The following is a 14,933-nucleotide window of genomic DNA, read 5'->3' on the forward strand; positions in this document are numbered from 1 at the left end:
GCCTACCAATGATTGCTTCTCTACTTTTAAATTTTTATTTATTTATTTACTTAATTTTTGCATGTATATTGTATGTGTGTGTGTGCGTGCATGCTTATTTATGTGTTTAGGCATATGTGGGGGCAGAGATTGATGCCAGTCTCTCACAGTTGTACTTATTTTGTTTATTAAAACATGACTTCTTTCTTTATTTTCAATTATAAACTTGAATCCAATGTCAGAAAAAGTAATTTCATAAATACCTTATATCCAATAACCTAAACAAAGTTATGAGCCATTTCCAAGCAGACACGAAAACTCATTTGTGCTGCCCTATGTACTTCATATTCAAGCTATCCTGAACAAGCTGTGGTTTGCAGATTCAATGAAGAATGGCACAACTTCTGTTTCTTGTTCTTGCAAGGGGTAACAATATAACAACTCATCACCCATCCAAAACCATTTCCCTTAATTAGCATGCATCTCAATTTAGTCAACAGTCTTCATAGTCATTTCAAATGTTTTCTTTACACATTAACTTATTTATTTAATCCTCTTCCCATAAGGATTTCTTTGTAGCTTTGTAAATGACTACACAGCTTTGTAAATGACTATGTATTAATGGCGAATGTCAGCTGTTTAGGCCCAAATACACTGAGACTTATAGTAATTTATAAACTGGCTGATGGCTTAGGCTTCTTATTGGTTAGCTCTCTCTTAATTATTAACCCATAACTATTAATCTATGTAATTCTACAATGTATTGTTCTATAGATTTCTGCTGCTGTGACTAAACCAACACCTGAGCTAGTAATTGTAAAGAGGTTTGATTGGGTTCATGGTTTCAATGGTTTTGGTCCATAGTCGTTTGTTGGGCTTGTGGAAAAGTTGAACCTCATTGCCGGGGGAAATTTCCTTTCTGCCCTTTGAACATTCACTGGACTAAATGACCAAAGAAAGATTGCATGGGAAAAGCCATGCAAATATATTACATGTAAGAAAATAGTCAGAGACTCTAAACATTGTAATAACCATTAAAAACTTCACACACATCCTTTGTTGGAGGTAGGGGAGACTGGGTAATGTAGATTTTGATGGGTTGCACATGAAAATAGAGTGGTGTGGGTGAACATTTCTAGAGACTGAAAACAGCTTGTAAAAGCATTCTCTTTGGAGTTTGAGCCCAAGACATTATCTTGCAATGGAGTATACCCAAATCTGGTAAGATGCTTCATCCTTCTTTTCTGAAACAGATGATGATATTTCATGTTGAGGATGGAAGGCACTTGTGCTGCCTGCTGCATTCTGGGACAGAATGTGAATAAAAGAAGTCTGGAGAAAGCCTCTCTCTGCACTGGTGTGGGAAGAGGCAATGCATACTTTCAGGGACCCTAACTCTGTTGTTGCTTTTAAAATCATTTAACTTCCTTTAAGTAAAGTGCCCATCATGTTTAAGCCATGATATTTTGGGTGTCTTCTCTGTGTGAGTCCCACTATGATCATATTTAATACTTTTTTTGTGCTTCTACTGAATGCTAATGTTCTGCTGTGAGCTGAAGGTGAAACTGAGTCCAGTGTTGAACTCTGTCTCAGTAGAGCTGTAGTTTAAGCTGAAGTGTTCATTTTTAATCATTGCAAACAAGATGATACATTTTGGTTGGTGTTATGTATAGCACTGTAGGCGTGGAGAGCTGGAGAAATCTGATTTGATGCCAGCACATGAGGATTGCCAGGTCTTTTCCACATAAATAAGAACACAACAGCCAACTTCCCTGATAAGCACAGCAAGCCAGAATACAGGCTGGCTGATGTTCATCTTTATTTGATCCATTGTCTCTTGTCACTTCTGCTACAGAGGTAGATATGGTTCTGTGGAGATGAGTAAGATTTACTCATTCCTTCTGATGGAGCTGAACTAACAAACTGGACATCTGCTTCCTTGCACAACTGTTTCTAGTCTACTCTGGAGGTTGACTTTATGGTAAAACTTCCTTCAATTAGTCACCAGAATAAAGTCAACACACTTCATATTTTAACACCTATTTATTGCACTTTGTTTTTTTCAATCCTTTAATTTGATCTTCTATCTTGATGACATTTTGATGGGAGATGTCATTCTGTAAATATGTTTCTCATATTGGTTAATGAATAAAGCACTGTTGGCCAATAGGAAAGCAAGATAGGTGGGACTAGGAAACAAGGAGGAAAGAGGAAGTAGGAAGGAGGAGTCAAGATGGAGAGTCTGAAGAGAGCAGGATGCCAGCCGGCTCTTCGGTAAGATGAGACCACGTGGAAATACATAGATTAACAGAAATGGGTTAATAATTAAGACAGAGCTAGCTGATAAGAAACTAGTACCTGGCCAACAGCATTATATCAAATACAGAGTCACGGTGTGTTAATTGAGGCTGGCGTGGCGGGATAAGACCAGCTGTGGGAGGAAAAACCTTACTCCTTACAATATTTTTGTTGTTGTTGTTTCACAATTGGTAATTAGCAAGTGAAACAAAAACTATGATATGCTGAAATTCACATACAGTGTTAGCGATACAGTTGTTTTCAGGATCTAAAAGCAACGCCTTCCAGACTATATTGTCACTCTTAGAATTCTTCGGTTGAATGAAAGGTGCCACGTGCCCTCCTTGGCTGTCTGCAACCAGCCAGTTGATGATTGAGACTCTCCTGGCCTATTCCAAGTACTATCACAAAATATTGTAAATCGAATGACCTATAAGTAATGAATGGCCTACATACATTTATTTTTTCATAGTTCTGAAGTCTAGAAGGTTCACATCAGGATAATAGAATGTTTTTGTCCACTGAGGATCTGCTCTAGGTTCAGGAACTTTATGGCTTTGTTGTCTCTTAACTGGGGTGTGTGTGTGTGTGTGTGTGTGTGTGTGTGTGTGTGTGTGTGTGTGTGTTGCAAAGATGAAAGATCTTTCAGGGTTAAAATGTTTTTAAAAATTTAGACTTTTCTTGACAGTGAGATACTTGTGCACCTGACAGCACCAATTACTTCAAGAGGATGATAGGCATCTAAGAATCTCCTTAAGGAGTTAGCTTTCAATCTGGCAAGACTAGCCATTTGAGCAAGAAAGTTGCTCTTGCTTGGACTGCTTGACTGTGTGCTGTATAAATGAGACATGCAGAACCCACAGGAAAGTGACTGCTGAACTTGTCAAAACAAAACAGGATGGTCCCTTCAGTATTCCTGCTTCACAGAAGAGTCTGCCAGACATTCAGCAGGACATAGAAGGAAGCAATTGAGTAACTTTGCCATTACAAAGCAGAACAGATCTTCAAATTTCCTGCTTCATTAAAAGTCTGCCAGATTCTACCAGCCTATAGGCAAAGATGGCTGCCCCAATGTTAAAGAACTTTGAGTAACAGTCCAGGCAGCTAGATATCTCTGTCATTTCTAAAGTTTTGGAAGTTGCTTACAATGCATTTCCAATTTACTTAGGTAATATTATATCCTGATGGAGTCTTTGATGGAGTTGAAGAGTAGATACTTATAATTTTCTTTAGTTATGATAAAAGATAACTTATATATAAAACTTTAGACTCATAAAGATAGGATAGATGATAGAGTATTTTCTTTAAGTTTGCTTCTGTTTCTTGAGAGGCAGGTCATGTTAGTGACACATCATTTCCTTTTGTGGTTACAACCTCTACAGCTCTTGCTTTCAGTAATATGTAGTGATATATATATATATATATATATATATATATATATATATATCTGTATGTGTGTATACATATATATATATAAAATATAGTATATATATATCGCAAATTCTATTTAATTTATAATAGTAAAATGTATATAGTTAACATGTATTTATTTATTCAATAATGATTGAACATTTTAAAGTAAGATTGTGTGTTATGCCTTGGACATATCAAACTAAATATAATGAAGTCTATATCCTCTTCAACTGAAAATATAGATATTACAAATGATATAGTTGTCTATTGAAGAACTCATATTTTCATATGATTTTTTTTAACCATGTTATGGTATTAACAAAAGGAAGGCATGGTGCTCATCCTTGTGTAATCCAGGAGAGTCATATTGGGGACTCACTTGAATCACAAGTACAGACATAGAACATCATTCATCTTTGGAAGCTCAAATTAATTTAAATGAGCTGCTGGTCAGATAGTTCTTGGATTTCATTGATATGTAAATGAAATCTAAATAATGTTGACATGAAAAATATGTTATTTTTCCTACCCCTCCACATTTTATGTTACTACTAATCAGTGCTGCAAATAAACTTTTGTTTCTTTACCTTCTCCTCTAGGGAAGAAAGTATCTCTTTTTTTCTCAGACCAGGAATACACCTATCATATACAGGTCTCTATCCTATACATGATTTTGCAGAAGAATACTGTGAGGGCCACAGAAAGGAAGGAGGGAAAGGAAACTTAGGTAGAAAGGAAATGTGTGTGTGTGTTTACATAGTGCATGTATAAGCAGACCTGGATGCTTGTGCCTTCCTTCCTAACCACATTTGTGCCAAGCACAGTTGTGGAAGCCTTTCTCAGTAAGACTGGACTTCCTCATAGAATTCTGTTCAGCAAAGTGATCCAGACACTGCTGATCAGAATGAGTTGTCAAGATGAATGAATTTTCATTTGAGGATGTACATGGGGCAGGTAATTGTAAAGCATGCAAATTTGCATATAAACATTTTCTTATGATTGGGCTAAATGCTTAAGAATTCCTTTTATTTGTCAATAGTTCCACACAGTAGAGTTCTCTGAGATCACAATTCTGTTAATAAATTGAATGTGTACTTTGAGTTACACACAGCTACCTTTGAAGATTATGCGTGATGGTATGGTAGTTAATTTGATTAACCTTGTTGGATTAAGAAATACCTAGGGGATTAATGAGACACACCTTTGGGTGTGTCTGTGAAGTTGTTTCTAGACAGGTTTGTATGAAGAAAGAAGACCCACCCTGAATGTGACTGACTGCATAATATGGGCTTTGGTCCAGGACAAAATACAAATAGGAAGCCAATGAAGCACCAGATTTTGTTTCTCTACATCCTGATCTGCCCATTTCTGAAGAAGCCCCCACCCCACCCCTTTCCTACTATGGTGGACACCTTCCCTATGATAGTGGATTCCTTTAAATTGTGAACCAAAATAAATCTTACTTCCTTTAAGCGACTCTGTGTCAAATATTTAGTCTTGGCACTAAGACGGTTAACTAATCCATTATGTAACACAAATTTGGTTTCTTTTCATGTTTATGATTAAATACTACAGAATCCAGAATACTTGGCAAATGAACAGGTTAGAATTTATGTGACATTCTTGAGTTTTGGGACATCCGTACTGAGTTTCAATAAAAATATCAGCATAAAAACCATATGCTCCATGTCAAGGATCCAGGACTAGTAAAAACTTCTATGTGCATCCCATTCATTTTTCTTTTATTTTTTGCATTTTATACTTTTTATAGTTGACAAAGTGCTTCCATAATCATTATGCCATTAGTTCCAAATCTGCCTCTGATATGTCTCTCATCTATAACCTTTCCTTTCTGACAATATTATTTGTATAGTCTCAGCATTGTTATTCTGAGAGTTATTATCTCCAATTTAGTCCTATTCATAATCCCACCTCTATCAATTTAATGTACAAGTTTCTTTGTACCTTGCTTCATTTAATTTGTGTAGAAGACATCCCAGATATGAACATAAAGATCTTATCTTTGTTTTTAAAAATGGTATTGTATCATTTGCATGAATTATTATTTGTCCAAATAGACTCGTACTAAGAAGACTTACATAGTTTTGAATCTTTTGGCATAGTAAAAAAAAAATGTTACAGTTAGAAATCCTTGAACACAAATCATTCACCTGTGTGGAACTAATTCAGGATAAATGTCAAGACAGTGTTAGCTAAAAGGGTGTATGGGCTTGAAAGTTGTCCTCATAGCTTATTGCTTGTACCTAATTGCATTCTCACCAGCAATTCTGAAGAGACCTGTGTCAGTACACCTTTCCAATGGCAGTTCCTCGGACTTTTTTGTGTTTATGAATATGATGCTGTGAATCACAATCTTTCACTGTAGGTTTAATCTCCAATTATTGTTTTAGGAGGGAAGTGGTAGGGTGAGGTGGGACATTGTATCTTACAGAGTGTTATTTCCTTTTCACATTTTGGGAAGTAGTTACATCTATTCCTTTCCAATGGGCCAATAATCTTTGATACTATATTGGGATCAGTTCCTATTTATTACAGAAAATTGTTGTTTGTGTGAGGCACAAGACTCTTTTGTCTTAGATTTCATGTCCCTGCCACTCTACAAAACAAATACAACATCATCATTTCCAAATAAAACATCATTTGTAGTGAATCACTTACAATATTTATTAATATGTAATGATGTATGTAATGATACTTTTTATTTCTTTCTTGTAATTAGTTTATAATATTGATGAACATCAATATCCCATTATTTTTCCTTGTTTCTTAGAGTTGCAAAATGTTCACCAAGAATTACCAAATCTCTCAAAGTGCCCTGCTTTCCAAAAAGCATTTCCTTTTTTTGGAATATTTTCTATCTATCTGGGAACAAATGAGTGTGTCCTGATATACCTTTGAGATTTTCAGTGGCTCCAATGTCTTGAGTCTAAGTACTTTGGACCCCAGATATTTTTTTCTTTTTGAATGTTTGTGACAGTCAGTTATATTCCTTGACTTCATTTCTCTTCAACCCTAACCCAAATAAATTTCTTGCTCTGAACTCATTTTCCTGGTTGGTGTACCCATTCCTGTTTGCTAATTTTCTAGGACTGCTCTTATGAAAGCGAAAAACAAAACCCACTACTCTTTCCCCTCTTTCTCATGCCCTCCTGTCCACAGATGAATTTTGATAGATTATGGAAAACCAAACACAAATTCCAAAACCATAAAGGACAGATTGTTAATTCAGAAACTCTTTGTTTTCATGTTATTCATGTGGCTTTTGAGCAATAGCACAAAACTCTCTTTGTGTCTTGAAAACAGAAAGAACCTCTTAACTCACCACATATTTAAATCTGCTGAAATCCAGTGGGTGGGCTGAATCATGAATCCTTGCTTGGGACAAAGATGGTGCTCTGAGCAACTCTTTCTCAAGCCATGTACACTGCTAAATTTGCAACTATGAATAGAGCTCTGGTTAAGTTTGAGAGGTACTTTTACATGGTCAAAGATTTACAGTAGGAATAATAATTTAAGGAGTTGGGAAATTAACATTATATTATATTAAAAAGGCTATAGATCTGGGGTTTGATTTAGCTTGCAAAAGAAAAATTGCCAGAGTAATTTCAAGGCAACAAAGTAAGGAACTGTGTAAAAGAAGTTTGTACACGATGAGGGAGAATTTAGGTTAGAAAGAAGAGAGTATTTCACTTGAATGTGCTCCCTTTCAAAAGTAGAACTGTAGAGTTTTTCTTATTTTAATAATGAGTTAGGAAAATACAGACCGGTGTTTCCAATGTTCAGGATTGCTTTGGGGCTAGCCGAGGGTTAGATGGTATGGTGGTTTGAAAGAAAATGGCCCCCTAAAGTTAAGTAACAGTGTTAGGAGGTGTGGCCTTGTTAAAGGAAATGTGCCATTGTGAGGTTAGACTTTGAGGTCTCTTTTCTTAAACTTCCCTCGATGTGACAGTCAATTTACATCCTATTGACTCTGAGTCAATATATAAGGACTCTCAGCTCCAGCACCACATCTGCCTGCACACTGCCTTGCTCCCTGTCATGATGATAATGGACTAAACCTCTGACTGTCAGAGACCCCCCTCATTTAATTGTGTGTGGTTTTTTTTGTTGTTGTTGTTTTCTATACAGTTGCCTGGTTATGGTGTCCCTTCACAGCAACTAACCCAACTAAGACAGTTGCTTTCCTAGAGTCTAGCCATCCTGAGAGTAGGTGCATGCCAGCATCATTGATTTCTGCTTGGATCACTGTGTCACTGTGAGGGTTTGACAGATGCCTGCAGATAGTCTTTCCTTCTGGTTGCCAGACTCATATCTCCACAAACCAGATACTAAGAGTGAGGCAGGATAGGAAAGCTGACAAAATTTTGTGGGTATGACAATAGAGAGAAAAATAGCTCACCATGAAACCTAGTTGAGGCTTCTAAGCAACACAGAATCAACAATTCCTGCTTGAGAATCCTAGCAGATTCTTAAGCAGAAATGCTTAAGCCATTTCTCCTTAGGAGCTGTAAGCCTGCGGTTTTCTGGGAATCTTAATAGAAACTTCATTTACTGGGAAAGTGGAACTGTGCTAAGTCCACTGTGCAACGATATTGGTTTTGGATTTTACCTTATAGGATTATATTTTATTTCAGAATTCTTTGGAGTTTACCTTGTACATTTTTTTCTTATCTAGATAGATAGATTAGATAGGCAAAGGCAGAAAGAGGAAACTTCACAAAGTCCCACCTTGATGGGAGATGTCATTCTGTAAATATGCTTCTCTTATTGGTTAATAAATAAAGCCCTGTTGGCCAATAGAAAAGCAAGATAGGCAAGTTTAGGAGACAAGGAGGATTTGGGGAGAGGTAGGAGGAGATTCAACAAGTAGAGACTTGAGGAAGAAGAACACAGGATCTTCTCTCCGAGACAAGCAGAGATTTGCATGGCTCCTTTAAGGGAGGTTTCCTGACTCAGTATACTGACCAAGCCAATGATCAGTTGTTCTCTACATTTTGACCAGTTGTGGTTTTCTTTAATAATCTCCATCTTCTACAAAAATGAAGGAATGCTGAAGAGGGGTGGGAGCTATCCTTATCTGTGTGTATAAGAGTAAATATTTACAATAAAGTTAGGGATTATATTGGTTGAGGAAAATGGCCATAGGAGGCTCTCCTCTAGGGTCTATGACTCCTCCAGTCACAAGTACTTGGTTTGTCTTTTAGTATTAGTCATAAATTCTCATGTATTGAGCAAGTCTTAAGTCTAATTAGACAGCTGTTGGTTACTCCCAACTATAAAACTATTATTGCACTATTGGAATTTTCTTGCCAGGCTGGTCTTTGTATTTCATAGGCTTTTTACAGTGGTGTGGGACATTTGATTGCTTTTCTCTCTTGGAAGTTTGCCCAGAAATGTTGGATATTATGGAAGCTAGTCCTCAGGGAGGAGGCTTCTATGTCAGATTCAGCTAGATTCTTTCAAGTTCTGCATCTGAAATGTGCAGAGTCTTCAGCAAGACTGTCTTTCCTCCAAGTTCTAGGAGACAACCAAGAAAAAGGAGATAGCCAATGTTGTTTGGGGAGTCTTTTTAACCAACTGACCAACACTTGGAAGGAAGATTTTCTGTAAGGAGTAAGGTTTTTCCACCCACCGCCTGGTCTTGTCCCACTGCCGCGCCAGCCCCAAATAACACATAGAGACTCTGTATTTGATATTATGCTGTTGGACAGTTACTTGTTTCTTATCGGCTAGCTCTGTCTTAAGTATTAACCCATTTCTATGTATTTCCACGTAGTCTTACTGAGAGCAGAGGAATGGCAGTTCTGTTCTCTCCAGACTCTCCATCTTGACTCCTCCTTACTACTTGCTCTTTCCTCTTGTCTCCTAGTCCCTCCTATCTTCCTTTCCTATTGGCCAACAGTGCTTTATTCATTAACCAGTATGAGAAACATATTTACATAATGACATCTCCCATCAATTTTCTATGTATGATACTAGAGTATATGAGTTTATAGCTCTTTGGGTGGGGCCATTGTAATTATCCCATGTGATATAACCATACTTAAACTGTGTGTGTGTGTGTGTATACATATCTTTTATATAAGCTTATTTGATTCCCTATGGCTTTGTCATATATCCTTAGTGTTATCTCTCCTTCCTCCCACTCTTTGTGTATCACTCTCCTATTTTAATATTTAGTTGAAGCCCACCTCACCCCTTTCCCCTTCATAGAACCTATGTCTTATCATCTCCCTCCCTAAAGATACTTCTCTACGTCTTTACCTATGGTCCCCATCTATTTTTCTGGCTGCTTTATTCTCTTTGAGTAATGTCCTTCCATTGATACTTTTGCTCTTCATTATCTCACTTCAGTTTATTTTACACTTCAATATGTCTTTCACTGTACTAGTCCATGTTAAAAGTTAACATGGAAGAAGGAGAAGTTCAGGGGGCTTCAGCCTCACACAAAGAACTACAGGAATGCTGAGAGCTAGAGAAATTGTCTCCCCTAGGGAGGAGCATATCATTTGCTTATCCGATAACAAGTTGTACATACAAGTAACATTAGACACGCTAAGCTGGTTGTATTTACATATTTAGGAACATGCAGGCACGCATGTGCTTGAGTGCGCAAGTGCACGTGCGCACGTGTGTGTGCGCACAGACACACACAGACACACATTTGTAACAACAATTAACAAATAGGGAGGCCATGAATTTGAAAGATAAAAGCAGTACATGGGAGAGTTTGGAGGGAGGAAAGGGATAGGGGAAATGACACAATTCTGTTATAATCTCAAAAGGAAAACTAAGAAAGATGATAATCACGATTTAGTCACTGTAGTGTTAGGATGTATTTTTATTTTCTGATAAATTTGATTTATTTTCACTTTTTATTTAATTTAAAAACAATGTTATTTTATAAACCAATCCCCGTTCTCTTTTCCTCCAGTTGTACTCCCCCCACCATCTCCCCATCTCACCCCAAATGCACTTCTCAGAGAGGTGATTCCCATGGGGGAATCAGCAAAGTCTGACACATCATTTGCTGCAGGACCAAGGCCCTCCCCCTTGCATCTAGGCTGAGAAAGTATATTTCCATAAAAAAATGGGTTCCAAAAAGCCAGGTCATGCACTAGGGATAAATCCTGGTTTCACTGCCAGCTGCCTCATAGACTGCCCAAGCCCCCCAACTGACACCCATGTTCAGAGGGTCTGGTTCTGTCTTATTCAGGTTCCCTAGCTGTTTAGAGTGGAGTTCATGAGCCCTACTTGCTCAGGTCAGCTGTTCCTGTGGGTTTCTCCAGCATCCTTTGCTCATTACTCTTCCCTCCCTACAACTGGATTCCAGGAGTTCAGCTCAGGGCTTGACTGTGAATCTTTACTTCTGCTTCCATGGGCTACTAGATGAAAGCTCTATGATGGCCGTAAGGTAGTCATCAATGTCATTATAGGGGAAGGCATTTAAGGTACCCTTTCCAGTTTTGCTTTGATTCTTAGTTGAGGTCATTCTTGTGGATTTATGGAACTTTTCATAGTGCCAGGTTACTTGTTAATCGAATAATGGCTCATTCTATAAAGGTATCTCTTTCTTTGCTCTCCTCTGTCCTTTTCCCAACTCGACCTTCCTGATTTCCCATGTTCTCCTCCCCAAACCCCTTTGCCCATCCTCTCTCTCCTACCACTCTCCCCTCCCCCATGCTCTCAATTTATTCAGGAGGTCTTGTCCCGTTCCCTTTCTGGGGTCCATGTATATCTCTTAGGGTCCTCCTTGATTCCTGGCTTCTCTGTGGTTGTGGGGTTGTAGGCTGGTTATCCTTTGCTTTATGTTTAATATCCACTTATGAGAAAGTACATTCCATGTTTGTCTTTCTTTGACTGGGTTACCTCACTCAGGATGGTTTCTTATAGTTCCATCCATTTGCCTGTGAATTTCAAGATGTTATTGTTTGTTACTACTGAATAGTATTCTATTGTGTTAGCCTTCAGGAAACTACAAATCAAAACAACTCTGAGATACTATCTTATACCTGTCAGATTGGTAAAAACAAAACAAAACAAACAAACAAACCAAAAAAAAAAAAAAAAAAAACAATGAAAACTTATGCTGGAGAGGATGTGTAGTAAGGGGAATAATCCTCTATTGCTGGTGGGAATGCAAACTTGTACAACCACTTTGGAAATCCGTATGAGGGTTTCTCAGGAAAATGGGACTCGATCTACTTAAATATCCAGCAGTTCTACTCTTGGGAATATACCCAAGATGCACATTTATGCCACAAGGACATCTGATCAATTATGTTCATAGTAGCAATATTTGTAATAGTCAGCTCGACAGTTGAAGAATGGATAAAGAAAATTTAGTATTGTGATTTATATGACAAAATTCTTCTATTTCCTGTGGCCATCTCTTGTCAGCTACTGGAGTGTTGAATCCCAGTCTGAGGAAAGTCTTAAATAGACAAATGCTGTGTTTGGAAACCACTGTTCTAGAAGGATAAATGGCATTATAGGTATTGTCAGGGAGGGAGAAAAAGGAAAGGAATAGAAGTGAGGAGAAGTTTTCATAATATTAGTGGTAATAATTAATTCTTATATGGCAGTATTTACCACATGTCAGGGCATGTCCAAACAGCTTATGTGATAGATAACCCATATAATATCAGCTCCATTGTTTATTGTTCTAGTTGATAGTGTGAACTTGGGAGAGTAGAGCCTAAAAATAAGGCAGACTAAAGTCTCATTCACTAGCTAACTTTGTTTAGAGCATCTGACAATTTACACCCTGAGGGTTACTAAAGGTCACATGAGTAAAGTTTTTATGAGTTCAAACTGTGTATAATCACAAGGATGACCACACGTGGCAAAAGCATGTTTTTCCGCAGAGGCACATAAACAAATAACAATAGCCAGTTGTAGTGAATAACCTAAAATAAACTCACTCCTCTCACCTTCCCCTGTGAGGAGCATGAAAACACATTTCAAGAATAATTTTATATCTTTATGCAGATGAGGGCATAAGACTCTTGTCTTGTTTTCTAGGAATTTTCTCATAGGCACTCGGAACTCCCCTAGACTTCATTCAGCTGCTCAGTGTTGAAGGAAGTCTGTCAGTTCTGTTGTGGGATACTTTGATTGCACTCCAGCACTCCTGAGACTGACAACAATGTTTACTTTGAATTAGAGGGCAGAACTAGCTACTAGCTGACCAAAATTAGCCATAAGTGTTTTGGAGAACCAAGGACATATAGAGAGATACAGGAAGTAGTATAGAGGGTTTACAAATATTCTTGGTCCTGTTGGATCAAGGAAGGAGAGAAAGAGTAGGTCACTGGTTACTTCTCTGTCACTTCTCTGATCATTCAGGTTTTTATCTGACTATCTGACTCCCAAATTTTTATTAATAGAGCATATTAGATAAATGCTTCAGAATTTTATTGTCATTCCTCATCATTGAAAGTAAAATAGAACAGAGAGTGGTACGTGACAGACCGAAGTCACCCAGGGAGGAAAAAGCAGAAGTTAGTTTCAATATTCAGAGGACTATGTCTCTTGAGTTTGATATATGTATTATTTTGCCTCTGTATTTTTCTCTTCTTTAATATGACAATTTAATAGTGATGGCAGCTTAATTCCATGTCTAATGATGAACATGAAGTCACAGAATGTGGGCATCTGAGGCAGGAAGATGGTGAACTCAGCTGCCATTCTGGGCTATATAGGAAGATGCTGTTTCAAGAAAAGGGGAAAAAAGGAAAGAAAAAAAGAAGAAAGGAAGGAAGAAAGGAAGGAAGAAGGAAGAAAAGAAGAAAGAAAGAAAAGAAGAAAGCCATCATCATAAGTCTGATGACAGCCTCGTAGCTCTAGCTTCATTAACCTCTAATTATGTGAAGTGGACCAGAACTATGGTGGTTGTTTCAAGTGGAAACTTAATTAGCTATGTACCATCCTCACAGTTTTTTTTCTGTCTTAGCTTTGTTGTTGTTTGTTTTTCAATATTAAAAGAGCTACACTTTTAGACTGATGAGTGACTCATAGCAGGTAGATAGAGATAGTAACTCTTACTAATGCAATTGGTGAATGATTGCATTCTGCTTCTTCTGTTGACATCTCCATCCTTGGTGAGAAATCAGACACTGTTAAAACATCACTAACTGGCATTTTTATTGTTATTCCTTAATATGCAGGTGAGGAAACAGAAACCAAGTCATTGTAAACGTTCCTAAGATCCTGGATCCACCAATGACAGGATCTTTCTAACTGTGCTCAACCTTTTCTACATTATCAATTGTTGGAAGCATAGCACTAAGGTCCTTTCACCTGCCAGTCTCCAAAGAAAGCAGGAATGTTAACTACACAGGATTGTCTTTCCAATGGGAAAGATAAAGAGCCTGCTCTTCCACCCAGAAAGCAGAAAATTGGGAGTGATAAATAGGCTGGTGATCTGTGTTATCTGTTGGGCCAGGCCATATCAAGCTCATACAACCAAGACCAGAGGTGGCTTAGCTTTCTTAAATGATCCTTACACAACGAGGCTTCCCCAAGCTCTCACAACCAGATCAAGTGTGAATAATAGCCCAAATGACCCTTAGGCCCTGAAACTAGCACAGGTAGTGTTTCTCTAGAACCCATTTTCTTGGAAGAAATGACGTGTTGAGTTTTGATGTAATTATGCGTCCTTGTGCAACAGGGTTTGTATCACACCAAGAAACTTTTTTTTTTCCAAATTGTTCTGGGCTCTAATACATTGGGAATAACAGATTAGACTGGGAAGCCTGGTCCAGGTTGATGAACTCAGTTGGCACTGGCTTTTCAGTCAACCAGACACTAGAAATTAGAAACCAGTCTTGCATTTAGTTTGAACTGTACATGACTGCCTTTTCATGAAACCAAAAGATAAAATGCCAACCAGTGTCGAAACTGGCATTTGCTGAAATAATGTATGCTTTCAGTTATTCTGGTTTTACCTGTCCCCAAATTAACATAACTAAATGCTTATAATTGCAATCAAATTAACAATAAATTACCTGCCCCTTAAATAGCGACCAAAGGTTTTTTTTTTTGTTTTGTTTTTGTTTTTGTTTTTGTTTTTTTGAGACAGAGTTTCTCTGTGTAGCTTGGATCCCGTCCTGGCACTCACTTTGTAGCCCAGGCTGGCCTCAACCTCACAAAAATCTGCCTGCCTCTGCCTCCTGAGTGCTGAGATTAAAATTATGCACCACCACAACCAGAGACCAAAG

The sequence above is a fragment of the Phodopus roborovskii genome, unplaced genomic scaffold (assembly GCF_943737965.1).
Source record: "Phodopus roborovskii unplaced genomic scaffold, PHOROB, whole genome shotgun sequence".
Classification (NCBI taxonomy): Eukaryota; Metazoa; Chordata; class Mammalia; order Rodentia; family Cricetidae; genus Phodopus; species Phodopus roborovskii.